This window comes from Triticum aestivum, chromosome 5A (genome assembly GCF_018294505.1).
Source record: "Triticum aestivum cultivar Chinese Spring chromosome 5A, IWGSC CS RefSeq v2.1, whole genome shotgun sequence".
Classification (NCBI taxonomy): Eukaryota; Viridiplantae; Streptophyta; class Magnoliopsida; order Poales; family Poaceae; genus Triticum; species Triticum aestivum.
The window spans coordinates 63,367,385-63,391,753 of record NC_057806.1 but is presented as its reverse complement, the minus strand read 5'-3'; the positions used below and the strand labels follow the sequence as shown (position 1 = coordinate 63,391,753).

Below are 24,369 nucleotides of genomic sequence, written 5' to 3'. Positions count from 1 at the left end.
TTGTAATGGTAGTAAGAATGTACAGACGTCTTTGTAGCGGACGTGGGAGTGGGAAGAATAAGGGATGAAGCCGGGGGTAACATGTTGGATGCGATCAGACCAACATTAAAGCAATGGATCCCATCAGAACTCTGAAGTTAAGCGTGCTTGGCCCAGAGTAGTACTAGGATGGGTGACCTCCTGGGAAGTCCTTGTGTTGCATTCCCTTTTTAATTATTTTTTTGCGCCCCGTGAGAAAAAGAACGCACGTGCGCGATATATATTTAGCCCATCATCACATTTTTGACATTTGCGATATGTTTTAGCTCGGAGCTCATTAGTCATGCGTCTAGGGAGAGTTGGGGCACGAAAAGCGCGTTCCGAAAGGGGTGTAAAATACGTGTTGTTGCGGTATAGAGGGAGGGGTGGAAATCATGGTAAACTCGTCTTCGTAGTTGAGCGAGAGAGTATGTAGTATAGGGCATTATCCATTATTAGGCGACGGTTGTAATGCTAGTAAGAATGTACCGCCGTCTTTGTAGCGGACGTGGGAGTGGGAAGCATAAGGGATGAAGCCGAGGGTAACATGCCGGATGCGATCATACCAGCATTAAAGCAACGGATCCTATCAGATATTCGAAGTGAAGCGTGCTTGGGCGAGAATAGTACTAGGATGGGTGACCTCTTGGGAAGTCCTCGTGTTGCATTCCCTTTTTAATTATTTTTTTGCGCCCCATGAGAAACAGAATGCACGTGCGCGATATATATTAAGCCCGTCATCATATTTTTGACATTTGCGATATGTTTTAGCTCGGAGCTCATTAGTCACACGTCTAGGGAGAGTTGGGGCGCGACAAGCGCGTTCAGAAAGGGGGTAAAATACGTGTTGCTACGGTATAGAGGGAGGGGTGGAAATCGTGGTAAACTCGTCTTCGTAGTTGAGCGAGAGAGTAAGTAGTATAGGGCATTATCCATTATTAGGCGACGGTAGTAATGGTAGTAAGAATGTACGGCCGTCTTTGTAGCGGACGTGGGAGTGGGAAGAATAAGGGATGAAGCCGGGGGTAACATGTTGGATGCGATCATTATAGCACTAAAGTACTGGATCCCATCAGAACTCCGAAGTTACGCGTGCTTGGGCGAGAGTAGTACTAGGATGGGAGAACTCGTGGGAAGTCCTCGTGTTGCTTTCCCTTTTTAATTATTTTTTGCGCCCCGTGAGAAATAGAACGCACGTGCGCGATATATATTAAGCCCGTCATCATGTTTTTGATATTTGCGATATATTTTAGCTCGGAGCTCATTAGTCACGCATCTAAGGAGAATTGGGGCGCGAAAAGCGCGTTCTGAAAGGGGTGTAAAATATGTGTTGCTGCGGTATAGAGGGAGGGTGGAAATCGTGGTAAACTCGTCTTCGTAGTTGAGCCAGAGAGTAAGTAGTATAGGGTATTATCCATTATTAGGCGACGGTTGTAATGGTAGTAAGAATGTACGGCCGTCTTTGTAGCAGACGTGGGAGTGGGAAGCATAAGGGATGAAGCCGGGGGTAACATGTTGGATGCGATCATACCAGCACTAAAGCACCGGATCCCATCAGAACTCCAAAGTTAAGCGTGCTTGGGCGAGAGTAGTACTAGGATGGGAGACCTCGTGGGAAGTCCTCGTGTTGCTTTCCCTTTTTAATTATTATTTTGCGACCTGTGAGAAACAGAACGCACGTGCGCGATATATATTAAGCCCGTCATCATATTTTTGACATTTGCGAAATATTTTAGCTCGGAGCTCATTAGTCACGCGTCTAAGGAGAATTGGGGCGCGAAAAGCGCGTTCTGAAAGGGGTGTAAAATACGTGTTGCTGCGGTATAGAGGGAGGGTGGAAATCATGGTAAACTCGTTTTTGTAGTTGAGCCAGAGAGTAAGTAGTATAGGGCATTATCCATTATTAGGCGATGGTTGTAATGGTAGTAAGAATGTACGAACGTCTTTGTAGCGGACGTGGGAGTGGGAAGAATAAGGGATGTAGCCGGGGGTAACATGTCGGATGCGATCATACCAGCACTAAAGCATCGGATCCCATCAGAACTCCGAAGTGAAGCATGCTTGGCCGAGAGTAGTACTAGGATGGGTGACCTCCTGGGAAGTCTTCGTGTTGCATTCCCTTTTTAATTATTATTTTGCGCCCCGTGAGAAACAGAACGCACTTGCGCCATATAAATTAAGCCCATCATCATATTTTTGACATTTGCGATATGTTTTAGCTCGGAGCTTATTAGTCACCCGTCTAGGGAGAGTTGGGGCACAAAAAGCGCGTTCTGAAATGGGTGTAAAATACGTGTTGCCGCGGTATGGAGGGAGGGGGTGGAAATCGTGGTAAACTCGTCTACGTTGTTGAGTGAGAGAGTAAGTAGTATAGGGCATTATCCATTATTAGGAGACGGTTTTAATGGTAGTAAGAATGTACAGCCGTCTTTGTAGCGGATGTGGGAGTGGCAAGCATAAGGGACGAAGCCGGGGGTAACATGTCGGATGCGATCATACCAGCACTAAAGCATCGAATCCCATCAGAACTCCGAAGTGAAGCGTGCTTTGGCGAGAGTAGTACTAGGATGGGTGACCTCCTGGGAAGTCTTCGTGTTGCATTCCCTTTTTAATTAGTTTTTTGCGCCCCGTGAGAAACAGAACGCACGTGCGCGATATATATTAAGCCCGTCATCATATTTTTGACATTTGCGATATATTTCAGCTCGGAGCTCATTAGTCACGCGTCTAAGGAGAGTTGGGGCACGAAAAGCGCGTTCTGAAAGGGGTGTAAAATACGTGTTGCTGCGGTATAGAGGGAGGGTGGAAATCGTGGTAAACTCGTCTTCGTAGTTGAGCGAGAGAGTATGTAGTATAGGGCATTATCCATTATTAGGCGACGGTTGTAATGGTAGTAAGAATGTACGGCCGTCTTTGTAGCGGACGTGGGAGTGGGAAGAATAAGGGATGAAGCCGGGGGTAACTTGTTGGATGCAATCATAACAACACTAAAGTACCGGATCCCATCAGAACCCCGAAGTAAGCGTGCTTGGGCGAGAGTAGTACTAGGATGGGAGACCTCGTGGGAAGTCCTCGTGTTGCTTTCCCTTTTTAATTATATTTTTGCGCCCCGTGAGAAACAGAACGCACTTGCGCGATATATATTAAGCCCGTCATCATATTTTTGACATTTGCGATATATTTTAGCTCAGAGCTCATTAGTCACGCGTCTAGGGAGAGTTGGGCGCGAAAAACGCGTTCTGAAAGGGGTGTAAAATACGTGTTGCCGCGGTATAGAGGGAGGGGTAGAAATCATGGTGAACTTGTCTTCGTAGTTGAGCGAGAGAGTAAGTAGTATAGGGCATTATCCATTATTAGGCGACGGTTGTAATTGTAGTAAGAATGTACAGCCGTCTTTGTAGCAGACGTGGGAGTGGGAAGCATAAGGGATGAAGCCGGGGGTAACATGTCGGATGCAATCATACCCTCTAAAGCACCGGATCCAATCAGAACTTCGAAGTTAAGCATGCGTGGGCGAGAGTTGTACTAGGATGGGTTACCTCCTGGGAAGTCCTCGTGTTGCATTCCCTTTTTAATTATTATTTTTCGCCCCGTGAGAAACAGAATGCACGTGCGTGATATATATTGAGCCCGTCATCATATTTTTGACATTTGCGATATGTTTTAGCTCGGAGCTAATTAGTCAGGCGTCTAGGGAGAGTTGGGGCGCGAAAAACGCATTCTGAAAGGGGTGTAAAATACGTGTTGCCGCGGTATAGAGAGAGGGGTGGAAATCAAGGTAAACTTGTCTTCGTAGTTGAGCGAGGGAGTTAGTAGTATATGGCATTATCCATTATTAGGCGACGGTTGTAATGGTAGTAACAATATACAACCGTCTTTGTAGCGGACGTGGGAGTGGGAAGCATAAGGGATGAAGCCGGGGGTAACATGTCGGATGCGATCATACCAGCACTAAAGCATCGGATCCCATCAGAACTCCGAAGTGAAGGGTGCTTTGGCGAGAGTAGTACTAGGATGGGTGACCTCCTGGGAAGTCTTCGTGTTGCATTACCTTTTTAATTATTTTTTTGCGCCCCATGAGAAACAGAACGCACGTGCGCGATATATATTAAGCCCGTCATCATATTTTTGACATTTGTGATATGTTTCAGCTCGGAGCTCATTTGTCACGCGTCTAGGGAGAGTTGGGGCGCGAAAAGCGCATTCAGAAAGGGGGTAAAATACGTGTTGTTGCGGTATAGAGGGAGGGGTGGAAATCGTGGTAAACTCGTCTTCGTAGTTGAGCGAGAGAGTATGTAGTATAGGGTATTATCCATTATTACGCGATGGTTGTAATGGTAGTAAGAATGTACATCCGTCTTTCTAGAGGACGTGGGAACGGGAAGCATAAGGGATGAAGCCAGGGGTAACATGTCGGATGCGATCATACCAGCATTAAAGCACCAGATCCCAACAGAACAACGAAGTTAAGCGTGCTTGGGATAGAGTAGTACTAGGATGGGTGACCTCCTGGGAAGTCCTCGTGTTGCATTCCCATTTTAGTTATTTTTTGCGCACCATGAGAAATAGAACGCACGTGCGCGATATATATTAAGCCCCCGTCATCATATTTTTGACATTTGCGATATGTTTTAGCTCGGAGCTCATTAGTCACACGCCTAGGGAGAGTTGGGGCACGAAAAGCGCGTTCTGAAAGGGGTGTAAAATACGTGTTGCTGCGGTATAGAGGGAGGGGTGGAAATCATGGTAAACTCGCCTTCGTAGTTGAGCAAGAGAGTAAGTAGTATAGGGTATTATCCATTATTAGGCGACGGTTGTAATGGTAGTAAGAATGTACAGCCGTCTTTGTAGCGGACGTGGGAGTGGGAAGCAATAGGGATGAAGCCGGAGGTAACATGTCGGATGCGATCATACCAGCACTAAACCAACGGATCCCATCAGAACTCCGAAGTTAAGCATGCTTGGGCGAGAGCTGTACTAGGATGGGTGACCTCCTGGGAAGTCCTCATGTTGCATTCCCTTTTTAATTATTATTTTGCGCCGCGTGAGAAACAGAACGCACATGCGCGATATATATTAAGCCTGTCATCATATTTTTGACATTTGCGATACGTTTTAGCTCGGAGCTCATTAGTCACGCGTCTAGGGAGAGTTGGGGCGCAAAAAGCGCGTTCTGAAAGGGGTGCAAAATACGTGTTGCTGCGGTACAGAGGGAGGGGTGGAAATCATGGTAAACTCGTCTTCATAGTTGAGCGAGAGAGTAAGTAGTATAGGGCATTATCCATTATTAGGCGACAGTTGTAATGGTAGTAAGAATGTACAGCCGTCTTTGTAGCGGACGTGGGAGTGGAAGCATAAGGGACGAAGCCGGGGTAACATGTCGGATGCGATCATAAAAGCACTAAAGCACCGGATCCCATCAGAACTCCGAAGTTAAGCGTGCTTGGGCGAGAGTAGTACTAGGATGGGTGACCTCCTGAGAAGTCCTCGTGTTGCATTCCCTTTTTAATTATTTTTGTACGTACGTGAGGAACAGAACGCATGTGCGCGATATATATTAAGCCTGTCATCATATTTTTGACATTTGCGAGATGTTTTAGCTCGGAGCTCATTAGTCACGCGTCTAGGGAGAGTTGGGGCATGAAAAGCGCGTTCTAATAGGGGTGTAAAATACGTGTTGCTGCGGTATAGAGGGACGGGTGGAAATCGTGGTAAACTCGTCTTCGTAGTTGAGCGAGAGAGTAAGTAGTATAGGGCATTATCCATTATTAGGCGACGGTTGTAATGGTAGTAAGAATGTACAACCGTCTTTGTAGCGGACGTGGGAGTGGGAAGAATAAGGGATGAAGCCGGGGGTAACATGTTGGATGCGATCATACCAGCACTAAAGCACCGGATCCCATCAGAACTCCGAAGTTAAGCATGCTTGGGCGAGAGCAGTACTAGGATGGGTGACCTCCTGGGAAGTCCTCGTGTTTCTTTCCCTTTTTAATTATTATTTTGAGCCCCGTGAGAAATAGAACGCACGTGCGCGATATATATTAAGCCCATCATCTTATTTTTGACATTTGCGATATGTTTTAGCTCGGAGCTCATTAGTGACTTGTCTAGGGAGAGTTGGGGCGCAAAAAGCGTGTTCCGAAAGGGGTGTAAAATACGTGTTGCCGCGGTATAGAGGGAGGGGTGGAATTCGTGCTAAACTCGTCTTCGTAGTTGAGCGAGAGAGTAAGTAGTATAGGGCATTATCCATTATTAGGCGACGGTTGTAACGGTAGTAAGAATGTACAGCCGTCTTTGTAGCGGACGTGGGAGTGGGAAGCATGAGGGATGAAGCCGGGGGTAACATGTCGGATGTGATCATACCAGCACTACAGCACCGGATCCCATCAGAACTTTGAAGTTAAGCGTGCTTGGCGAGAGTAGTACTAGGATGGATGACCTCCTGGGAAGTCCTCGTCTTGCATTCCCATTTTAATTATTTTTTTTGCGCCCCGTGAGAAACAGAACGCACGTGCGCTATATATATTAAGCCCGTCATCATATTTTTGACATTTGCGATATGTTTTAGCTCGGAGCTCATTAGTCACGCGTCTAGGGAGAGTTGGGGCGCGAAAAGCCCATTCGGGTAGGGGTGTAAAATACGTGTTGCTGTGGTATAGAGGGAGGGGTGGAAATCGTGGTAAACTCGTCTTCGTAGTTGAGCGAGAGAGTAAGTAGTATAGGGTATTATCCATTATTACGCGATGGTTGTAATGGTAGTAAGAATGTACAGCCGTCTTTGTAGCAGACGAGGGAACGGGAAGCATAAGGGATGAAGCCGGGGGTAACATGTCGGATGCGATCATACCAGCACTAAAGCACCGGATCCCATCAGAACTCCGAAGTTAAGCGTGCTTGGGATAGAGTAGTACTAGGATGGGTGACCTCCTAGGAAGTCCTCGTGTTGCATTCCCATTTTAATTATTTTTTGCGCACCATGAGAAACAGAACGCACGTGCGCGATATATATTAAGCCCCCGTCATCATATTTTTGACATTTGCGATATGTTTTAGCTTGGAGCTCATTAGTCACACGTCTAGGGAGAGTTGGGGCACGAAAACCGCGTTCTGAAAGGGGTGTAAAATACGTGTTGCTGCGGTATAGAGGGAGGGGTGGAAATCATGGTAAACTCGTCTTCGTAGTTGAGCAAGAGAGTAAGTAGTATAGGGTATTATCCATTATTAGGCGACGGTTGTAATGGTAGTAAGAATGTACAGCCGTCTTTGTAGCGGACGTGGGAGTGGGAAGCAATAGGGATGAAGCCGGAGGTAACATGTCGGATGCGATCATACCAGCACTAAACCACCGGATCCCATCAGAACTCCGAAGTTAAGCATGCTTGGGCGAGAGCAGTACTAGGATGGGTGACCTCCTGGGAAGTCCTCATGTTGCATTCCCTTTTTAATTATTATTTTGCGCACCATGAGAAACAGAACGCACGTGCGCGATATATATTAAGCCCCCGTCATCATATTTTTGACATTTGCGATATGTTTTAGCTCGGAGCTCATTAGTCACACGTCTAGGGAGAGTTGGGGCACGAAAACCGCGTTCTGAAAGGGGTGTAAAATACGTGTTGCTGCGGTATAGAGGGAGGGGTGGAAATCATGGTAAACTCGTCTTCGTAGTTGAGCAAGAGAGTAAGTAGTATAGGGTATTATCCATTATTAGGCGACGGCTGTAATGGTAGTAAGAATGTACAGCCGTCTTTGTAGAGGACGTGGGAGTGGGAAGCAATAGGGATGAAGCTGGAGGTAACATGTCGGATGCGATCATACCAGCACTAAACCACCGGATCCCATCAGAACTCCGAAGTTAAGCATGCTTGGGCGAGAGCAGTACTAGGATGGGTGACGTCCTGGGAAGTCCTCATGTTGCATTCCCTTTTTAATTATTATTTTGCGCCCCGTGAGAAACAGAACGCACGTGCGCGATATATATTAAGCCCCCGTCATCACATTTTTGACATTTGCGATATGTTTTAGCTCGGAGCTCATTAGTCACACGTCTAGGGAGAGTTGGGGCATGAAAACCGTGTTCTGAAAGGGGTGTAAAATACGTGTTGCTGCGGTATAGAGGGAGGGTGGAAATCATGGTAAACTCGTCTTCGTAGTTGAGCAAGAGAGTAAGTAGTATAGGGTATTATCCATTATTAGGCGACGGTTGTAATGGTAGTAAGAATGTACAGCCGTCTTTGTAGCGGACGTGGGAGTGGGAAGCAATAGGGATGAAGCCGGAGGTAACATGTCGGATGCGATCATACCAGCACTAAACCACTGGATCCCATCAGAACTCCGAAGTTAAGCATGCTTGGGCGAGAGCAGTACTAGGATGGGTGACCTCCTGGGAAGTCCTCATGTTGCATTCCCTTTTTAATTATTATTTTGCGCCCCGTGAGAAACAGAACACACGTGCGCGATATATATTAAGCAAGTCATCATATTTTTGACATTTGCGATATGTTTTAGCTCGGAGCTCATTAGTCACGCGTCTAGGGAGAGTTGGGGGCGAAAAGCGCGTTCTGAAAGGGTGTAAAATACTTGTTGCCGCGGTATAGAGGGAGGGGTGGAAATCATGGTAAACTCGTCTTCGTAGTTGAGCGAGAGAGTAATTAGTATAGGGCATTATCCATTATTAGGTGACGGTTGTAATGGTAGTAAGAATGTACAGCCGTCTTTGTAGCGGACGTGGGAGATGAAAAGCATAAGGGATGAAGCCGGGGGTAACATGTCGGATGTGATCATACCAGCACTAAAGCACCGGATCCCATCAGAACTCCAAAGTTATGCGTGCTTCGGCGAGAGTAGTACTAGGATGGGTGACCTCCTGGGAAGTCCTCGTGTTGCATTGCCTTTTTAATTATTTTTTGCGCCCCGTGAGAAACAGAACGCATGTGCATGATATATATTAAGCCTGTCATCATATTTTTGACATTTGCGATATGTTTTAGCTCGGAGCTCATTAGTCACGCATCTAGGGAGAGTTGGGGCGCGAAAAGCGCGTTCTGAAAGGGGTGTAAAATACATGTTGCCGCGGTATAGAGGGAGGGATGGTAATCGTGGTAAACTCGTCTTCGTAGTTGAGCGAGAGAGTAAGTAGTATAGGGCATTATCCATTATTAGGCGACGGTTGTAATGGTAGTATGAATGTACAACCGTCTTTGTAGCAGACGTGGGAGTGGGAAGCATAAGGGATGAAGCGGGGGGTAACATGTTGGATGCGATCATACCAGCACTAAAGCACCGGATCCTATCAGAACTCCGAAGTTACGCGTGCTTGGGAGAGAGTAGTACTAGGATGGGTGACCTCCTGGGAAGTCCTCGTGTTGCATTCCCATTTTAATTATTTTTTTGCGCCCCGTGAGAAACAGAACTCACGTGCGCGATATATATTAAGCCTGTCATCATATTTTTGACATTTGCGATATGTTTTAGCTCGGAGCTCATTAGTCACGCGTCTAGGGAGAGTTGGGGCGCGAAAAGCGCGTTCTGAAAGGGGTGTAAAATACGTGTTGCCGCATTATAGAGGGAGGGGTGGAAATCGTGGTAAACTCGTCTTCGTAGTTGAGCGAGAGAGTATGTCGTATAGGGCAATATCCATTATTAGGCGACGGTTGTAATGGTAGTAAGAATGTACAGCCGTCTTTGTAGCGGACGTGGGAGTGGGAAGCATAAGGGACGAAGCCGGGGGTAACATGTCGGATGCGATCATACCAGCACTAAAGCACCGGATCCCATCAGTACTCCGTAGTTAAGCGTGCTTGGGCGAGAGTAGTGCTAGGATGGATTACCTCCTAGGAAGTCCTTGTGTTGCATTCCCTTTTTAATTATTTTTTTGCACCCCATGAGAAACAGAACACACGTGCGCGATATATATTAAGCCCGTCATCATATTTTTGACATTTGCGATATGTTTTAGCTCGGAGCTCATTAGTCACGCGTCTAGGGAGAGTTGGGGCGCGAAAAGCGCGTTCTGAAAGGGGTGTAAAATACGTGTTGCTGCGGTATAGAGGGAGGGGTGGAAATCGTGGTAAACTTTTCTTCGTAGTTGAGTGAGAGAGTAAGTAGTATAGGGCATTATCCATTATTAGGCGATGGTTGTAATGGTAGTAAGAATGTACATCCGTCTTTGTAGCGGACGTGGGAGTGGGAAGCATAAGGGATGAAGCCGGGGGTAACATGTCGGATGAGATCATACCAGCACTAAAGCACCGGATCCCATCAGAACTTTGAAGTTAAGCATGCTTGGGCGAGAGTAGTACTAGGATGGGTGACCTCCTGGGAAGTCCTCGTGTTGCATTCCCATTTTAATTATTTTTTTGCGCCCCATGAGAAACAGAACTCACGTGCGCGATATATATTAAGCCTGTCATCATATTTTTGACATTTGCGATATGTTTTAGCTCGGAGCTCATTAGTCACGCGTCTAGGGAGAGTTGGGGCGCGAAAAGCGCGTTCTGAAAGGGTGTAAAATACGTGTTGCCGCATTATAGAGGGAGGGGTGGAAATCGTGGTAAACTCGTCTTCGTAGTTAAGCGAGAGAGTAATTAGTATAGGGCATTATCCATTATTAGGTGACGGTTGTAATGGTAGTAAGAATGTACAGCCGTCTTTGTAGCGGACGTGGGAGATGAAAAGCATAAGGGATGAAGCCGGGGGTAACATGTCGGATGTGATCATACCAGCACTAAAGCACCGGATCCCATCAGAACTCCAAAGTTATGCGTGCTTCGGCGAGAGTAGTACTAGGATGGGTGACCTCCTGGGAAGTCCTCGTGTTGCATTGCCTTTTTAATTATTTTTTGCGCCCCGTGAGAAACAGAACGCATGTGCATGATATATATTAAGCCTGTCATCATATTTTTGACATTTGCGATATGTTTTAGCTCGGAGCTCATTAGTCACGCATCTAGGGAGAGTTGGGGCGCGAAAAGCGCGTTCTGAAAGGGGTGTAAAATACGTGTTGCCGCGGTATAGAGGGAGGGATGGTAATCGTGGTAAACTCGTCTTCGTAGTTGAGCGAGAGAGTAAGTAGTATAGGGAATTATCCATTATTAGGCGACGGTTGTAATGGTAGTATGAATGTACAACCGTCTTTGTAGCAGACGTGGGAGTGGGAAGCATAAGGGATGAAGCGGGGGGTAACATGTTGGATGCGATCATACCAGCACTAAAGCACCGGATCCTATCAGAACTCCGAAGTTACGCGTGCTTGGGAGAGAGTAGTACTAGGATGGGTGACCTCCTGGGAAGTCCTCGTGTTGCATTCCCATTTTAATTATTTTTTTGCGCCCCGTGAGAAACAGAACTCACGTGCGCGATATATATTAAGCCTGTCATCATATTTTTGACATTTGCGATATGTTTTAGCTCGGAGCTCATTAGTCACGCGTCTAGGGAGAGTTGGGGCGCGAAAAGCGCGTTCTGAAAGGGGTGTAAAATACGTGTTGCCGCATTATAGAGGGAGGGGTGGAAATCGTGGTAAACTCGTCTTCGTAGTTGAGCGAGAGAGTAAGTCGTATAGGGCAATATCCATTATTAGGCGACGGTTGTAATGGTAGTAAGAATGTACAGCCGTCTTTGTAGTGGACGTGGGAGTGGGAAGCATAAGGGACGAAGCCGGGGGTAACATGTCGGATGCGATCATACCAGCACTAAAGCACCGGATCCCATCAGTACTCCGTAGTTAAGCGTGCTTGGGCGAGAGTAGTGCTAGGATGGATTACCTCCTAGGAAGTCCTTGTGTTGCATTCCCTTTTTAATTATTTTTTTGCACCCCATGAGAAACAGAACACACGTGCGCGATATATATTAAGCCCGTCATCATATTTTTGACATTTGCGATATGTTTTAGCTCGGAGCTCATTAGTCACGCGTCTAGGGAGAGTTGGGGCGCGAAAAGCGCGTTCTGAAAGGGGTGTAAAATACGTGTTGCTGCGGTATAGAGGGAGGGGTGGAAATCGTGGTAAACATTTCTTCGTAGTTGAGTGAGAGAGTAAGTAGTATAGGGCATTATCCATTATTAGGCGATGGTTGTAATGGTAGTAAGAATGTACATCCGTCTTTGTAGCGGACGTGGGAGTGGGAAGCATAAGGGATGAAGCCGGGGGTAACATGTCGGATGAGATCATACCAGCACTAAAGCACCGGATCCCATCAGAACTTTGAAGTTAAGCATGCTTGGGCGAGAGTAGTACTAGGATGGGTGACCTCCTGGGAAGTCCTCGTGTTGCATTCCCATTTTAATTATTTTTTTGCGCCCCGTGAGAAACAGAACTCACGTGCGCGATATATATTAAGCCTGTCATCATATTTTTGACATTTGCGATATGTTTTAGCTCGGAGCTCATTAGTCACGCGTCTAGGGAGAGTTGGGGCGCGAAAAGCGCGTTCTGAAAGGGTGTAAAATACGTGTTGCCGCATTATAGAGGGAGGGGTGGAAATCGTGGTAAACTCGTCTTCGTAGTTGAGCGAGAGAGTAAGTCGTATAGGGCAATATCCATTATTAGGCGACGGTTGTAATGGTAGTAAGAATGTACAGCCGTCTTTGTAGCGGACGTGGGAGTGGGAAGCATAAGGGACGAAGCCGGGGGTAACATGTCGGATGCGATCATACCACCACTAAAGCACCGGATCCCATCAGTACTCCGTAGTTAAGCGTGCTTGGGCGAGAGTAGTGCTAGGATGGATTACCTCCTAGGAAGTCCTTGTGTTGCATTCCCTTTTTAATTATTTTTTTGCACCCCATGAGAAACAGAACACACGTGCGCGATATATATTAAGCCCGTCATCATATTTTTGACATTTGCGATATGTTTTAGCTCGGAGCTCATTAGTCACGCGTCTAGGGAGAGTTGGGGCGCGAAAAGCGCGTTCTGAAAGGGGTGTAAAATACGTGTTGCTGCGGTATAGAGGGAGGGGTGGAAATCGTGGTAAACTTTTCTTCGTAGTTGAGTGAGAGAGTAAGTAGTATAGGGCATTATCCATTATTAGGCGATGGTTGTAATGGTAGTAAGAATGTACATCCGTCTTTGTAGCGGACGTGGGAGTGGGAAGCATAAGGGATGAAGCCGGGGGTAACATGTCGGATGAGATAATACCAGCACTAAAGCACCGGATCCCATCTGAACTTTGAAGTTAAGCATGCTTGGGCGAGAGTAGTACTAGGATGGGTGACCTCCTGGGAAGTCCTCGTGTTGCATTCCCTTTTTAATTATTTTTTTTCGCCCCGTGAGAAACAGAATGCACGCACGCGATATATATTAAGCCCGTCATCATATTTTTGACGTTTGCGATATGTTTTAGCTTAGAGCTCATTAGTCACGCGTCTAGGGAGAGTTGGGGCATGAAAAGCGCGTTCTGAAAGAGGCGTAAAATACATGTTGCTGTGGTATAGAGGGAGGGGTGGAAATCGTGCTAAACTTGTCTTCGTAGTTGAGCGATAGAGTAAGTAGTATAGGGCATTATCCATTATTAGGAGACGGTTGTAATGGTAGTAAGAATGTACAGCCGTCTTTGTAGCGGACGTGGGACTGGGAAGCATAAGGGATGAAGCCGGGGGTAACATGTCAGATGCGATCATACCAGCACTAAAGCACCGGATCCCATCAGAACTCCGAAGTTAAGCGTGCTTGGCGAGATTAGTACTAGGATGGGTGACCTCCTGGGAAGTCCTCGTCTTGCATTCCCATTTTAATTATTTTTTTGCGCCCCGTGAGAAACAGAACGCACATGCGCGATATATATTAAGCCCGTCATCATATTTTTGACATTTGCGATATGTTTTAGCTCCGAGCTCATTAGTCACGCGTCTAGGGAGAGTTGGGGCGCAAAAAGTGCGTTCTAAAAGGGGTGTAAAATACGTGTTGCTGCGGTATAGAGGGAGGGGTGGAAATCATGGTAAACTCGTCTTCGTAGTTGAGAGAGAGAGTAAGTAGTATAGGGCATTATCCATTATTAGGCGATGGTTGTAATGATAGTAAGAATGTACAGCCATCTTTGTAGCGGCGTGGGAGTGGGAAGCATAAGGGATAAAGTCGGGGGTAACATGTCGGATGCGATCATACCAGCACTAAACCACCGGATCCCATTAGAACTCCGAAGTTAAGCCTGCTTGGGCGAGAGCAGTACTAGGATGGATGACCTCCTGGGAAGTCCTCGCGTTGCATTCCCTTTTTAATTATTATTTTGCGCCCCGTGAGAAACAGAACGCACGTGCGCGATATATATTAAGCCCATCGTCATATTTTTGACCTTTGCGATATGTTTTAGCTCGGAGCTCATTAGTCACGCGTCTAGGGAGAGTTGGGGCTCGAAAAGCGCATTCTGAAAGGGGTGTAAAATACGTGTTGCCGCGGTATAGAGGGAGGGGTGGAATTCGTGGTAAACTCGTCTTCGTAGTTGAGCGAGAGAGTAAGTAGTATAGGGCATTATCCATTATTAGGCGGCAGTTGTAATGGTAGTAAGAATGTACAGCCGTCTTTGTAGCGGACGTGGGAGTGGGATACATGAGGGATGAAGCCGGGGGTAACATGTCGGATGCGATGATACCAGCACTAAAGCACCGGATCCAATCAGAACTCCGGAGTTAAGCGTGCTTGGCGAGAGGAGTACTAGGATGGGTGACCTCCTGGGAAGTCCTCGTCTTGCATTCCCATTTTAATTATTTTTTTGCGCCCCGTGAGAAACAGAATGCATGTGCGCGATATATATTAAGGCCGTCATCATATTTTTGACATTTGCGATATGTTTTAGCTCGGAGCTCATTAGTCACGCGTCTAGGGAGAGTTGGGGCGTGAAAAGACCTTTCTGAAAGGGGTGTAAAATACGTGTTGCTGCGGTATAGAGGGAGGGGTGGAAATCGTGGTAAACTCGTCTTCGTAGTTGAGCGAGAGAGTAAGTAGTATAGGGTATTATCCATTATTACGCGATGGTTGTAATGGTAGTAAGAATGTACAGCCGTCTTTGTAGCGGACGTGGGAACGGGAAGCATAAGGGATGAAGCCGGGGGTAACATGTCGGATGCGATCATACCAGCACTAAAGCACCGGATCCCATCAGAACTCCGAAGTTATGCGTGCTTGGCGAGACTAGTACTAGGATGGGTGACCTCCTGGGAAGTCCTCGTCTTGCATTCCCATTTTAATTATTTTTTTGCGCCTCATGAGAAACAGAACGCACGTGCGCAATATTTATTAAGCCCGTCATCATATTTTTGACATTTGCGATATGTTTTAGCTCGGAGCTCATTAGTCACGCGTCTAGGAAGAGTTGGGGCGCGAAAAGCCCGTTCTGAAAGGGGTGTAAAATACGTGTTGCTGCGGTATAGAGGGAGGGGTGGAAATCGTGGTAAACTCGTCTTCGTAGTTGAGCGAGAGAGTAAGTAGTATAGGGTATTATCCATTATTGCGCGATGGTTGTAATGGTAGTAAGAATGTACAGCCATCTTTGTAGCGGACGTGGGAACGGGAAGCATAAGGGATGAAGCCGGAGGTAACATGTCGGATGCGATCATACCAGCACTAAAGCACCGGATCCCATCATAACTCCAAAGTTAAGCGTGCTTGGGATAGAGTAGTACTAGGATGGGTGACCTCCTGGGAAGTCCTCGTGTTGCATTCCCATTTTAATTATTTTTTGTGCACCGTGAGAAACAGAATGCACGTGCACGATATATATTAAGCCCCCGTCATCATATTTTTGACATTTGCGATATGTTTTAGCTCGGAGCTCATTAGTCACACGTCTAGGGAGAGTTGGGGCACGAAAAGCGCGTTCTGTAAGGGGTGTAAAATACGTGTTGCTGCGGTATAGAGGGAGGGGTGGAAATCATGGTAAACTCGTCTTCGTAGTTGAGCAAGAGAGTAAGTCGTATAGTGTATTATCCATTATTAGGCGACGGTTGTAATGGTAGTAAGAATGTACAGCCGTCTTTGTAGCGGACGTGGGAGTGGGAAGCAATAGGGATGAAGCCGGAGGTAACATGTCGGATGCGATCATACCAGCACTAAACCAACGGATCCCATCAGAACTCCGAAGTTAAGCATGCTTGGGCGAGAGCAGTACTAGGATGGGTGACCTCCTGGGAAGTCCTCGTGTTGCATTCCCTTTTTAATTATTATTTTGCACCCCGTGAGAAACAGAACGCACGTGCGCGATATATATTAAGCCAGTCATCGTATTTTTGACATTTGCGATATGATTTAGCTCGGAGCTCATTAGTCACGCGTCTAGGGAGCGTTGGGGGCGAAAAGTGCGTTCTGAAAGGGTGTAAAATACTTGTTGCCGCGGTATAAAGGGAGGGGTGGAAATCGTGGTAAACTCGTCTTCGTAGTTGAGCGAGAGAGTAATTAGTATAGGGCATTATCCATTATTAGGAGACGGTTATAATGGTAGTAAGAATGTACACCCGTCTTTGTAGCGGACGTGGGACTGGGAAGCATAAGGGATGAAGCCAGGGGTAACATGTCAGATGCGATCATACCAGCACTAAAGCACCGGATCCCATCAGAACTCCGAAGTTAAGCGTGCTTGGCGAGATTAGTACTAGGATGGGTGACCTCCTGGGAAGTCCTCGTCTTGCATTCCCATTTTAATTATTTTTTTGCGCCCCGTGATAAACAGAAGGCACATGCGCGATATATATTAAGCCCGTCATCATATTTTTGACATTTGCGATATGTTTTAGCTCCGAGCTCATTAGTCACGCGTCTAGGGAGAGTTGGGGCGCGAAAAGTGCGTTCTGAAAGGGGTGTAAAATACGTGTTGCTGCGGTATAGAGGGAGGGGTGGAAATCGTGGTAAACTCGTCTTCGTAGTTGAGCGAGAGAGTAAGTAGTATAGGGCATTATCCATTATTAGGCGATGGTTGTAATGATAGTAAGAATGTACAGCCGTCCTTGTAGCGGACGTGGGAGTGGGAAGCATAAGGGATAAAGCCGGGGGTAACATGTCGGATGCGATCATACCAGCACTAAACCACCGGATCCCATCAGAACTCCGAAGTTATGCATGCTTGGGCGAGAGCAGTACTAGGATGGGTGACCTCGTGGGAAGTCCTCGCGTTGCATTCCCTTTTTAATTATTATTTTGCGCCCCGTGAGAAACAGAACGCACGTGCGCGATATATATTAAGCCCATCATCATATTTTTGACATTTGCGATATGTTTTAGCTCGGAGCTCATTAGTCACGCGTCTAGGGAGAGTTGGGGCTCAAAAAGCGCATTCTGAAAGGGGTGTAAAATACGTGTTCCCGCGGTATAGAGGGAGGGGTGGAATTCGTGGTAAACTCGTCTTCGTAGTTGAGCGAGAGAATAAGTAGTATAGGGCATTATCCATTATTAGGCGACGGTTGTAATGGTAGTAAGAATGTACAGCCGTCTTTGTAGCGGACGTGGGAGTGGGAAGCATGAGGGATGAAGCCGGGGGTAACATGTCGGATGCGATCATACCAGCACTAAAGCACCGGATCCAATCAGAACTCCGAAGTTAAGCGTGCTTGGCGAGAGCACTACTAGGATGGGTGACCTCCTGGGAAGTCCTCGTCTTGCATTCCCATTTTAATTATTTTTTTGCGCCCCGTGAGAAACAGAACGCACGTGCGCGATATATATTAAGGCCGTCATCATATTTTTGACATTTGCGATATGTTTTAGCTCGGAGCTCATTAGTCACGCATCTAGGGAGAGTTGGGGCGCGAAAAGCCCTTTCTGAAAGGGGTGTAAAATACGTGTTGCTGCGGTATAGAGGGAGGGGTGGAAATCGTGGTAAACTCGTCTTCGTAGTTCAGCGAGAGAGTAAGTAGTATAGGGTATTATCCATTATTACGCGATGGTTGTAATGGTAGTAAGAATGTACAGCCGTCTTTGTAGCGGACATGGGAACGGGAAGCATAAGGGATGAAGCCGGGGGTAACATGTCGGATGCGATCATACCAGCACTAAAGCACCGGATCCCATCAAAACTCCGAAGTTATGCCTGCTTGGCGAGAGTAGTACTAGGATGGGTGACCTCCTGGGAAGTCCTCGTCTTGCATTCCCATTTTAATTATTTTTTTGTGCCTCGTGAGAAACAGAACGCACGTGCGCAATATATATTAAGCCCGTCATCATATTTTTGACATTTGCGATATGTTTTAGCTCGGAGCTCATTAGACACGCGTCTAGGAAGAGTTGGGGCGCGAAAAGCCCGTTCTGAAAGGTGTGTAAAATACGTGTTGCTGCGTTATAGAGGGAGGGGTGGAAATCGTGGTAAACTCGTCTTCGTAGTTGAGCGAGAGAGTAAGTAGTATAGGGTATTATCCATTATTGCGCGATGGTTGTAATGGTAGTAAGAATGTACAGCCGTCTTTGTAGCGGACGTGGGAACGGGAAGCATAAGGGATGAAGCCGGGGGTAACATGTTGCATGCGATCATACCAGCACTAAAGCACCGGATCCCATCATAACTCCGAAGTTAAGCGTGCTTGGGATAGAGTAGTACTAGGATGGGTGACCTCCTGGGAAGTCCTCGTGTTGCATTCCCATTTTAATTATTTTTTGCGCACCGTGAGAAACAGAATGCACGTGCGCGATATATATTAAGCCCCCGTCATCATATTTTTAACATTTGCGATATGTTTTAGCTCGGAGCTCATTAGTCACACGTCTAGGGAGAGTTGGGGAACGAAAAGCGCGTTCTGAAAGGGGTGTAAAATACGTGTTGCTGCGGTATAGAGGGAGGGGTGGAAATCATGGTAAACTCGTCTTCGTAGTTGAGCAAGAGAGTAAGTAGTATAGGGTAATATCCATTATTAAGCGACGGTTGTAATGGTAGTAAGAATGTACAGCCATCTTTGTAGCGGACATGGGAGTGGGAAGCAATAGGGATGAAGCCGGAGGTAACATGTCGGATGCGATCATACCAGCACTAAACCACCGGATCCCATCAGAACTCCGAAGTTAAGCATGCTTGGGCGAGAGCAGTACTAGGATGGGTGACCTCCTGGGAAGTCCTCGTGTTGCATTCCCTTTTTAATTATTAATTTGCACCCCGTGAGAAACAGAACGCACGTTCGCGATATATATTAAGCCAGTCATCATATTTTTGACATTTGCGATATGATTTAGCTCGGAGCTCATTAGTCACGCGTCTAGGGAGAGTTGGGGGCGAAAAGGGCGTTCTGAAAGGGTGTAAAATACTTGTTGCCGCGGTATAAAGGGAGGGGTGGAAATCATGGAAAGCTCGTCTTCGTAGTTGAGCGAGAGAGTAATTAGTATAGGGCATTATCCATTATTAGGCGACGGTTGTAATGGTAGTAAGAATGTACAGCCGTCTTTGTAGCAGACGTGGGAGATGAAAAGCATAAGGGATGAAGCCGGGGGTAACATGTCGGATGTGATCATACCAGCACTAAAGCACCGGATCCCATCAGAACTCCAAAGTTATGCGTGCTTGGGCGAGAGTAGTACTAGGATGCGCGACCTCCTGGGAATCCTCGTGTTGCATTGCCTTTTTAATTATTTTTTTGCGCCCCGTGAGAAATAGAACGCACGTGCGCGATATATATTAAGCCTGTCATCATATTTTTGACATTTGCGATATGTTTTAACTCGGAGCTCATTAGTCACGCGTCTAGGGAGAGTTGGGGCGCGAAAAGCGCGTTCTGAAAGGGGTGTAAAATACGTTTTGCCACGGTATAGAGGGAGGGGTGGAATTCGTGGTAAACTCGTTTTTGTAGTTGAGCGAGAGAGTAAGTAGTATAGGGCATTATCCATTATTAGGCGACGGTTGTAATGGTAGTAAGTATGTACAACCGTCTTTGTAGCAGACGTGGGAGTGGGAAGCATAAGGGATGAAATCGGGGGTAACATGTTGGATGCGATCATACCTGCACTAAAGCACCGGATCCTATCAGAACTCCGAAGTTACGCGTGCTTGGGAGAGAGTAGTACTAGGATGAGTGACCTCCTGGGAAGTCCTCGTGTTGCATTCCCATTTTAATTATTTTTTTGCGCCCCGTGAGAAACAGAACGCACGTGCTCGATATATATTAAGCCTGTCATCATATTTTTGACATTTGCGATATGTTTTAGCTCGGAGCTCATTAGTCACGCGTCTAGGGAGAGTTGGGTCGCGAAAAGCGCGTTTTGAAAGGCGTGTAAAATACGTGTTGCTGCGGTATAGAGGGAGGGGTGGAAATCGTGGTAAACTCGTCTTCGTAGTTGAGCGAGAGAGTAAGTAGTATAGGGCATTATCCATTATTAGGTGACAGTTGTAATAGTAGTAAGAATGTACGGCCGTCTTTGTAGCGGACGTGGGAGTGGGAAGCATAAGGGTTGAAGGCGGGGGTAACATGTCGGATGCGATCATACCAGCACTAAAGCACCGGATCCCATCAGAACTCCGAAGTTAAGCGTGCTTGGGCGATAGTAGTACTAGGATGGGTGACCTGCTGGGAATTCCTCGTGTTGCATTCCCTTTTTAATTATTATTTTTGCGCCCCGTGAGAAACAGAACCCACGTGCGCGATATATATTAAGCCCGTGATCATATTTTTGACATTCGCGATATGTTTTAGCTCGGAGCTCATTAGTCACGCGTCTAGGGAGAGTTGGGCGCGAAAAGCGCGTTCTGAAAGAGGTGTAAAATACGTGTTGCTGCGGTATAGAGGGAGGGGTGGAAATCGTGGTAAACTCGTCTTCGTAGTTGAGCGAGAGAGTAAGTAGTATAGGGCATTATCCATTATTAGGTGACGGTTGTAATGGTAGTAAGAATGTACGGCCGTCTTTGTAGCGGACGTGGGAGTGGGAAGCATAAGGGTTGAAGCCGGGGGTAACATGTCGGATGCGATCATACCAGCACTAAAGCGCCGGATCCCATCAGAACTCCGAAGTTAAGCGTGCTTGGGCGATAGTAGTACTAGGATGGGTGACCTCCTGGGAAGTCCTCGTGTTGCATTCCCTTTTTAATTATTATTTTTGCGCCACGTGAGAAGCAGAACCCACGTGCGCGATATATATTAAGCCCGTGATCATATTTTTGACATTTGCGATATGTTTTAGCTCGGAGCTCATTAGTCACGCGTCTAGGGAGAGTTGGGGCACGAAAAGCGCGTTCTGAAAGGGGTGTAAAATACGTGTTGCTACGGTATAGAGGGAGGGGTGTAAATCGTGGTAAACTCGTCTTCTTAGTTGAGCGGGAGTGTAAGTTCTATAGGGCATTATCAATTATTAGGTGACGGTTGTAATGGTAGTAAGAATATACAGCCGTCTTTGTAGCGGACATGGGAGTGGGAAGCATAAGGGATGAAGCCGGGGGTAGGATGTCGGATGCGATCATACCAGCACTAAAGCACCGGATCCGATCAGAACTCCGAAGTTAAGCGTGCTTGGGCGAGAGTAGTACTACGATGGGTGACATCCTGGGAAGTCCTCGTGTTGCATACCCTTTTTGATTATTTTTTTGCGCCCCGTGAGAAAGAGAACGCACGTGCGCGATATATATTAAGCACGTCATCATATTTTTGACATTTGTGATATGTTTTAGCTCGGAGCTCATTAGTCACGCGTCTTGGGAGAGATGGGGCGCGAAAAGCGCGTTCTGAAAGGAGTGTAAAATACGTGTTGCTGCGGTATAGAGGGAGGGTGGAAATCGTGGTAGACTCGTCTGCGTAGTTGAGCGAGAGAGTAAGTAGTATAGGGCATTATCCATTATTAGGCGACGGTTGTAATGGTAGTAAGAATGTACAGCCGTCTTTGTAGCGGACGTTGGAGTGGGAAGCATAAGGGATGAAGCCAGGGGTAACATGTTGGATGCGATCATACCAGCGCTAAATCACCGGATCCCATCAGAACTCCGACGTTAAGCGTGCTTGGGCGAGAGTAGTACTAGGATGGGTGAAATCTTGGGAAGTCCTCGTGTTGCATACCCTTTTTGATTATTTTTTTGCGGCCCGTGAGAAAAAGAACACACGTGCGCGATATATATTAAGCATGTCATCATATTTTTGACATTTGCGATATGTTTTAGCTTGGAGCTCATTAGTCACGCGTCTAAGGTGAGTTGGGGCGTGAAAAGCGCGTTCTGAAAGGGGTGTAAACTACGTGTTGCTGCGGTATAGAGGGAGGGGTGGAAATCGTGGTAAACTCGTCTTCGTAGTTGAGCGAGAGAGTAAGTAGTATAGGGCATTATCCATTATTAGGCGACGGTTGTAATGGTAGTAAGAATGTACATTCGTCTTTGTAGCGGACGTGGGAGTGGGAAGCATAAGGGATGAAGCCGGGGGTAATATGTCGGATGCGATCATACCAGCACTAAAGTAACAGATTCCATCAGAACTCCGAAGCTAAGCGTGCTTGGGCGAGAGTAGTACTAGGATGGGTGACCTCCTGGGAAGCCCTCGTGTTGCATTCGCTTTTTAATTATTTTTTTGCGCCCCGTGAGAAACAGAACGCACGTGCGCGATATATATTAAGCCCGTCATCATAGTTTTTGACATTTGCATTATGTTTTAGCTCGCAGCTCATTAGTCACGCGCCTTGGGAGAGTTGGGGCGTGAAAAGCATGTTCTGGAAGGGGTGTAAAATACATGTTGCTACGGTATAGAGGGAGGGGTGGAAATCGTGGTAAACTCGTCTTCGTAGTTGAGCGAGAGAGTAAGTAGTATAGGGCATTATCCATTATTAGGCGACGGTTGTAATGGTAGTAAGAATGTACAACCGTCTTTGTAGCGGACGTGGGAGTGGGAAGCATAAGGGATGAAGCCGGGGGTAACATGTTGGATGCGATCATACCAGCTGTCGGTGTCAAAACCGGCGGATCTCGGGTAGGGGGTCCTGAACTGTGCGTCTAGGCCGGATGGTAACAGGAGGGAAGGGACACAATGTTTTACCCAGGTTCGGGCCCTCTTGATGGAGGTAAAACCCTATGTCCTGCTTGATTAATATTGATGATATGGGTAGTATAAGAGTAGATCTACCACGAGATCAAGGAGGCTAAACCTTAAAAGCTAGCCTATGGTATGATTGTTGTATGATGAAGTTGTCCTACGGACTAAAACCCTCCGGTTTATATAGACACCGGAGAGGGTTAGGGTTACACAAAGTCGGTTACAATGGTAGGAGATCTTGAATATCCGCATCGCCAAGCTTGCTTTCCACACCAAGGAAAGTCCCATCCGGACACGGGACGGAGTCTTCAATCTTGTATCTTCATAGTCCTGGAATTTGGCTGAAGGTATAGTCCGGCTACCCGAACACCCCCTAATCCAGGACTCCCTCAGTAGCCCCTGAACCAGGCTTCAATGACGACGAGTCCGGCGCGCAGATTGTCTTCGGCATTGCAAGGCGGGTTCCTCCTCCAAATTCTTCATAAAAGTTTGTAAACACCAAGAGTAGTGTCTGGCTCTGCAAAATAAGCTTCCACGTATTGCCATAGAGAGAATAATATTAACACAAATCTAATCTGCTGACGTATTCCGCAGTGTGACATCACACCACGGCCAAGCCTTTATTCGAATCGTTTTCACTTTTCCACCTCAGCGTGTTTTGCGAGGCAGTTTCCTTGGCACGTCTTGTCAAAGCAGAGATCGTGCCCCCTTTGTTTACGGTATTCTCGTTTATACGGACGTGGGTAACCCAACCGGGCCACTTATCACGGTGCTTGGGAGGCAAGCGAGTTTTACTAGGCTGGTGGGGACGCATAGTCGCATCCACCCATATAAGTGGATAAGGATCCACCTTTTTACCTACGCCTTCTTCCTCCTTTGCCTATCCATCTTCTGCGCACCCAAGCTCCAGCGCCCAAGCCCGCACTTCCTACCTCAACCCTCTCCAACAATGCCCGGAGCGGGAGGCAAGTGGATGGTCTCCTCTGTCACGGAGGGCCATGTCAAAAGGTTAAGGAAGGCCGGATACTTGTCCAAAGACATCGTGCACCGGCTTCCTGAGGAGGGGCAGCTTCTCCCCACCCCAAGGCCCCATGAGAGGGTAGTATTTCTTCCCCACCTCCTCCGCGGACTGCGTTTTCCTCTCCACCCATTTGTCCGCGGGCTCATGTTCTACTATGGCCTAGATTTCCACGATCTGGCACCAAACTTCATCCTCAATATCTCGGCGTTTATCGTCGTGTGCGAGGCTTTCCTCTGCATTCGCCCCCATTTCGGCCTCTGGCTCAAGACCTTCAACGTCAAGCCAAAGGTGGTGCGCGGCAACCAGGCGGAGTGTGGAGGTGCCATGGCTGGCAAAATTGCCAACGTCCTATGGCTCGAGGGCTCCTTTGTGGAGACCTTGAAGGGGTGGCAGTCAGGGTGGTTTTACATCACCGAGCCACGCG

At 47.1% G+C, this 24,369-nt stretch overlaps 46 non-coding genes and 1 pseudogene across 46 annotated transcripts; all 47 read left to right on the top strand.

The window, feature by feature from the left end:
* Positions 1-86: 86 nt before the first annotated feature.
* LOC123109012 (5S ribosomal RNA) lies at positions 87-205 on the top strand. Its single transcript, XR_006452352.1, has one exon. It is a non-coding gene; the product is annotated as a 5S ribosomal RNA (ribosomal RNA).
* A 365-nt stretch (positions 206-570) lies between these two features.
* Positions 571-689, top strand: LOC123108978 (5S ribosomal RNA). Its single transcript, XR_006452320.1, has one exon. It is a non-coding gene; the product is annotated as a 5S ribosomal RNA (ribosomal RNA).
* A 364-nt stretch (positions 690-1,053) lies between these two features.
* LOC123109024 (5S ribosomal RNA) lies at positions 1,054-1,172 on the top strand. Its single transcript, XR_006452363.1, has one exon. It is a non-coding gene; the product is annotated as a 5S ribosomal RNA (ribosomal RNA).
* A 363-nt stretch (positions 1,173-1,535) lies between these two features.
* On the top strand, positions 1,536-1,654 carry LOC123109805 (5S ribosomal RNA). Its single transcript, XR_006453050.1, has one exon. It is a non-coding gene; the product is annotated as a 5S ribosomal RNA (ribosomal RNA).
* A 364-nt stretch (positions 1,655-2,018) lies between these two features.
* On the top strand, positions 2,019-2,137 carry LOC123108862 (5S ribosomal RNA). The gene has a single exon (XR_006452202.1). It is a non-coding gene; the product is annotated as a 5S ribosomal RNA (ribosomal RNA).
* Positions 2,138-2,503: 366 nt separating this feature from the next.
* LOC123108913 (5S ribosomal RNA) lies at positions 2,504-2,622 on the top strand. Its single transcript, XR_006452259.1, has one exon. It is a non-coding gene; the product is annotated as a 5S ribosomal RNA (ribosomal RNA).
* Positions 2,623-2,986: 364 nt separating this feature from the next.
* LOC123109027 (5S ribosomal RNA) lies at positions 2,987-3,104 on the top strand. Its single transcript, XR_006452366.1, has one exon. It is a non-coding gene; the product is annotated as a 5S ribosomal RNA (ribosomal RNA).
* Positions 3,105-3,468: 364 nt separating this feature from the next.
* LOC123109046 (uncharacterized) lies at positions 3,469-3,585 on the top strand (annotated as a pseudogene).
* Positions 3,586-3,950: 365 nt separating this feature from the next.
* On the top strand, positions 3,951-4,069 carry LOC123108899 (5S ribosomal RNA). The gene has a single exon (XR_006452244.1). It is a non-coding gene; the product is annotated as a 5S ribosomal RNA (ribosomal RNA).
* A 364-nt stretch (positions 4,070-4,433) lies between these two features.
* On the top strand, positions 4,434-4,552 carry LOC123109028 (5S ribosomal RNA). The gene has a single exon (XR_006452367.1). It is a non-coding gene; the product is annotated as a 5S ribosomal RNA (ribosomal RNA).
* Positions 4,553-4,918: 366 nt separating this feature from the next.
* Positions 4,919-5,037, top strand: LOC123108920 (5S ribosomal RNA). Its single transcript, XR_006452267.1, has one exon. It is a non-coding gene; the product is annotated as a 5S ribosomal RNA (ribosomal RNA).
* A 363-nt stretch (positions 5,038-5,400) lies between these two features.
* LOC123108751 (5S ribosomal RNA) lies at positions 5,401-5,519 on the top strand. Its single transcript, XR_006452076.1, has one exon. It is a non-coding gene; the product is annotated as a 5S ribosomal RNA (ribosomal RNA).
* Positions 5,520-5,883: 364 nt separating this feature from the next.
* LOC123108801 (5S ribosomal RNA) lies at positions 5,884-6,002 on the top strand. Its single transcript, XR_006452130.1, has one exon. It is a non-coding gene; the product is annotated as a 5S ribosomal RNA (ribosomal RNA).
* Positions 6,003-6,367: 365 nt separating this feature from the next.
* Positions 6,368-6,485, top strand: LOC123109000 (5S ribosomal RNA). The gene has a single exon (XR_006452341.1). It is a non-coding gene; the product is annotated as a 5S ribosomal RNA (ribosomal RNA).
* A 366-nt stretch (positions 6,486-6,851) lies between these two features.
* LOC123108776 (5S ribosomal RNA) lies at positions 6,852-6,970 on the top strand. The gene has a single exon (XR_006452101.1). It is a non-coding gene; the product is annotated as a 5S ribosomal RNA (ribosomal RNA).
* Positions 6,971-7,336: 366 nt separating this feature from the next.
* Positions 7,337-7,455, top strand: LOC123108775 (5S ribosomal RNA). The gene has a single exon (XR_006452100.1). It is a non-coding gene; the product is annotated as a 5S ribosomal RNA (ribosomal RNA).
* A 367-nt stretch (positions 7,456-7,822) lies between these two features.
* Positions 7,823-7,941, top strand: LOC123108907 (5S ribosomal RNA). The gene has a single exon (XR_006452253.1). It is a non-coding gene; the product is annotated as a 5S ribosomal RNA (ribosomal RNA).
* Positions 7,942-8,307: 366 nt separating this feature from the next.
* LOC123108825 (5S ribosomal RNA) lies at positions 8,308-8,426 on the top strand. Its single transcript, XR_006452158.1, has one exon. It is a non-coding gene; the product is annotated as a 5S ribosomal RNA (ribosomal RNA).
* Positions 8,427-8,790: 364 nt separating this feature from the next.
* LOC123108934 (5S ribosomal RNA) lies at positions 8,791-8,909 on the top strand. Its single transcript, XR_006452278.1, has one exon. It is a non-coding gene; the product is annotated as a 5S ribosomal RNA (ribosomal RNA).
* Positions 8,910-9,273: 364 nt separating this feature from the next.
* On the top strand, positions 9,274-9,392 carry LOC123108828 (5S ribosomal RNA). Its single transcript, XR_006452161.1, has one exon. It is a non-coding gene; the product is annotated as a 5S ribosomal RNA (ribosomal RNA).
* A 365-nt stretch (positions 9,393-9,757) lies between these two features.
* LOC123108919 (5S ribosomal RNA) lies at positions 9,758-9,876 on the top strand. Its single transcript, XR_006452266.1, has one exon. It is a non-coding gene; the product is annotated as a 5S ribosomal RNA (ribosomal RNA).
* A 365-nt stretch (positions 9,877-10,241) lies between these two features.
* LOC123108835 (5S ribosomal RNA) lies at positions 10,242-10,360 on the top strand. Its single transcript, XR_006452169.1, has one exon. It is a non-coding gene; the product is annotated as a 5S ribosomal RNA (ribosomal RNA).
* A 365-nt stretch (positions 10,361-10,725) lies between these two features.
* On the top strand, positions 10,726-10,844 carry LOC123108933 (5S ribosomal RNA). Its single transcript, XR_006452277.1, has one exon. It is a non-coding gene; the product is annotated as a 5S ribosomal RNA (ribosomal RNA).
* Positions 10,845-11,208: 364 nt separating this feature from the next.
* Positions 11,209-11,327, top strand: LOC123108827 (5S ribosomal RNA). The gene has a single exon (XR_006452160.1). It is a non-coding gene; the product is annotated as a 5S ribosomal RNA (ribosomal RNA).
* Positions 11,328-11,692: 365 nt separating this feature from the next.
* LOC123108918 (5S ribosomal RNA) lies at positions 11,693-11,811 on the top strand. Its single transcript, XR_006452264.1, has one exon. It is a non-coding gene; the product is annotated as a 5S ribosomal RNA (ribosomal RNA).
* A 365-nt stretch (positions 11,812-12,176) lies between these two features.
* On the top strand, positions 12,177-12,295 carry LOC123108833 (5S ribosomal RNA). The gene has a single exon (XR_006452167.1). It is a non-coding gene; the product is annotated as a 5S ribosomal RNA (ribosomal RNA).
* Positions 12,296-12,659: 364 nt separating this feature from the next.
* LOC123108995 (5S ribosomal RNA) lies at positions 12,660-12,778 on the top strand. Its single transcript, XR_006452336.1, has one exon. It is a non-coding gene; the product is annotated as a 5S ribosomal RNA (ribosomal RNA).
* A 365-nt stretch (positions 12,779-13,143) lies between these two features.
* On the top strand, positions 13,144-13,262 carry LOC123108895 (5S ribosomal RNA). The gene has a single exon (XR_006452239.1). It is a non-coding gene; the product is annotated as a 5S ribosomal RNA (ribosomal RNA).
* A 365-nt stretch (positions 13,263-13,627) lies between these two features.
* Positions 13,628-13,745, top strand: LOC123108864 (5S ribosomal RNA). The gene has a single exon (XR_006452204.1). It is a non-coding gene; the product is annotated as a 5S ribosomal RNA (ribosomal RNA).
* Positions 13,746-14,109: 364 nt separating this feature from the next.
* LOC123108831 (5S ribosomal RNA) lies at positions 14,110-14,228 on the top strand. Its single transcript, XR_006452164.1, has one exon. It is a non-coding gene; the product is annotated as a 5S ribosomal RNA (ribosomal RNA).
* Positions 14,229-14,593: 365 nt separating this feature from the next.
* LOC123108998 (5S ribosomal RNA) lies at positions 14,594-14,711 on the top strand. Its single transcript, XR_006452339.1, has one exon. It is a non-coding gene; the product is annotated as a 5S ribosomal RNA (ribosomal RNA).
* A 365-nt stretch (positions 14,712-15,076) lies between these two features.
* On the top strand, positions 15,077-15,194 carry LOC123108929 (5S ribosomal RNA). The gene has a single exon (XR_006452273.1). It is a non-coding gene; the product is annotated as a 5S ribosomal RNA (ribosomal RNA).
* A 365-nt stretch (positions 15,195-15,559) lies between these two features.
* Positions 15,560-15,678, top strand: LOC123108947 (5S ribosomal RNA). Its single transcript, XR_006452291.1, has one exon. It is a non-coding gene; the product is annotated as a 5S ribosomal RNA (ribosomal RNA).
* A 366-nt stretch (positions 15,679-16,044) lies between these two features.
* LOC123108744 (5S ribosomal RNA) lies at positions 16,045-16,163 on the top strand. The gene has a single exon (XR_006452070.1). It is a non-coding gene; the product is annotated as a 5S ribosomal RNA (ribosomal RNA).
* A 363-nt stretch (positions 16,164-16,526) lies between these two features.
* Positions 16,527-16,644, top strand: LOC123108863 (5S ribosomal RNA). The gene has a single exon (XR_006452203.1). It is a non-coding gene; the product is annotated as a 5S ribosomal RNA (ribosomal RNA).
* A 365-nt stretch (positions 16,645-17,009) lies between these two features.
* LOC123108846 (5S ribosomal RNA) lies at positions 17,010-17,128 on the top strand. The gene has a single exon (XR_006452182.1). It is a non-coding gene; the product is annotated as a 5S ribosomal RNA (ribosomal RNA).
* Positions 17,129-17,493: 365 nt separating this feature from the next.
* Positions 17,494-17,611, top strand: LOC123108989 (5S ribosomal RNA). Its single transcript, XR_006452330.1, has one exon. It is a non-coding gene; the product is annotated as a 5S ribosomal RNA (ribosomal RNA).
* Positions 17,612-17,976: 365 nt separating this feature from the next.
* LOC123109014 (5S ribosomal RNA) lies at positions 17,977-18,094 on the top strand. The gene has a single exon (XR_006452354.1). It is a non-coding gene; the product is annotated as a 5S ribosomal RNA (ribosomal RNA).
* Positions 18,095-18,459: 365 nt separating this feature from the next.
* Positions 18,460-18,578, top strand: LOC123108905 (5S ribosomal RNA). The gene has a single exon (XR_006452251.1). It is a non-coding gene; the product is annotated as a 5S ribosomal RNA (ribosomal RNA).
* A 366-nt stretch (positions 18,579-18,944) lies between these two features.
* LOC123109825 (5S ribosomal RNA) lies at positions 18,945-19,063 on the top strand. The gene has a single exon (XR_006453070.1). It is a non-coding gene; the product is annotated as a 5S ribosomal RNA (ribosomal RNA).
* A 364-nt stretch (positions 19,064-19,427) lies between these two features.
* On the top strand, positions 19,428-19,545 carry LOC123108974 (5S ribosomal RNA). The gene has a single exon (XR_006452317.1). It is a non-coding gene; the product is annotated as a 5S ribosomal RNA (ribosomal RNA).
* A 365-nt stretch (positions 19,546-19,910) lies between these two features.
* On the top strand, positions 19,911-20,029 carry LOC123108954 (5S ribosomal RNA). Its single transcript, XR_006452297.1, has one exon. It is a non-coding gene; the product is annotated as a 5S ribosomal RNA (ribosomal RNA).
* A 365-nt stretch (positions 20,030-20,394) lies between these two features.
* On the top strand, positions 20,395-20,513 carry LOC123109862 (5S ribosomal RNA). The gene has a single exon (XR_006453105.1). It is a non-coding gene; the product is annotated as a 5S ribosomal RNA (ribosomal RNA).
* A 365-nt stretch (positions 20,514-20,878) lies between these two features.
* On the top strand, positions 20,879-20,997 carry LOC123109793 (5S ribosomal RNA). The gene has a single exon (XR_006453038.1). It is a non-coding gene; the product is annotated as a 5S ribosomal RNA (ribosomal RNA).
* A 366-nt stretch (positions 20,998-21,363) lies between these two features.
* LOC123108818 (5S ribosomal RNA) lies at positions 21,364-21,482 on the top strand. Its single transcript, XR_006452150.1, has one exon. It is a non-coding gene; the product is annotated as a 5S ribosomal RNA (ribosomal RNA).
* Positions 21,483-21,846: 364 nt separating this feature from the next.
* On the top strand, positions 21,847-21,965 carry LOC123108970 (5S ribosomal RNA). The gene has a single exon (XR_006452313.1). It is a non-coding gene; the product is annotated as a 5S ribosomal RNA (ribosomal RNA).
* Positions 21,966-22,330: 365 nt separating this feature from the next.
* Positions 22,331-22,449, top strand: LOC123108843 (5S ribosomal RNA). The gene has a single exon (XR_006452179.1). It is a non-coding gene; the product is annotated as a 5S ribosomal RNA (ribosomal RNA).
* The last annotated feature ends 1,920 nt before the right edge of the window (positions 22,450-24,369 follow it).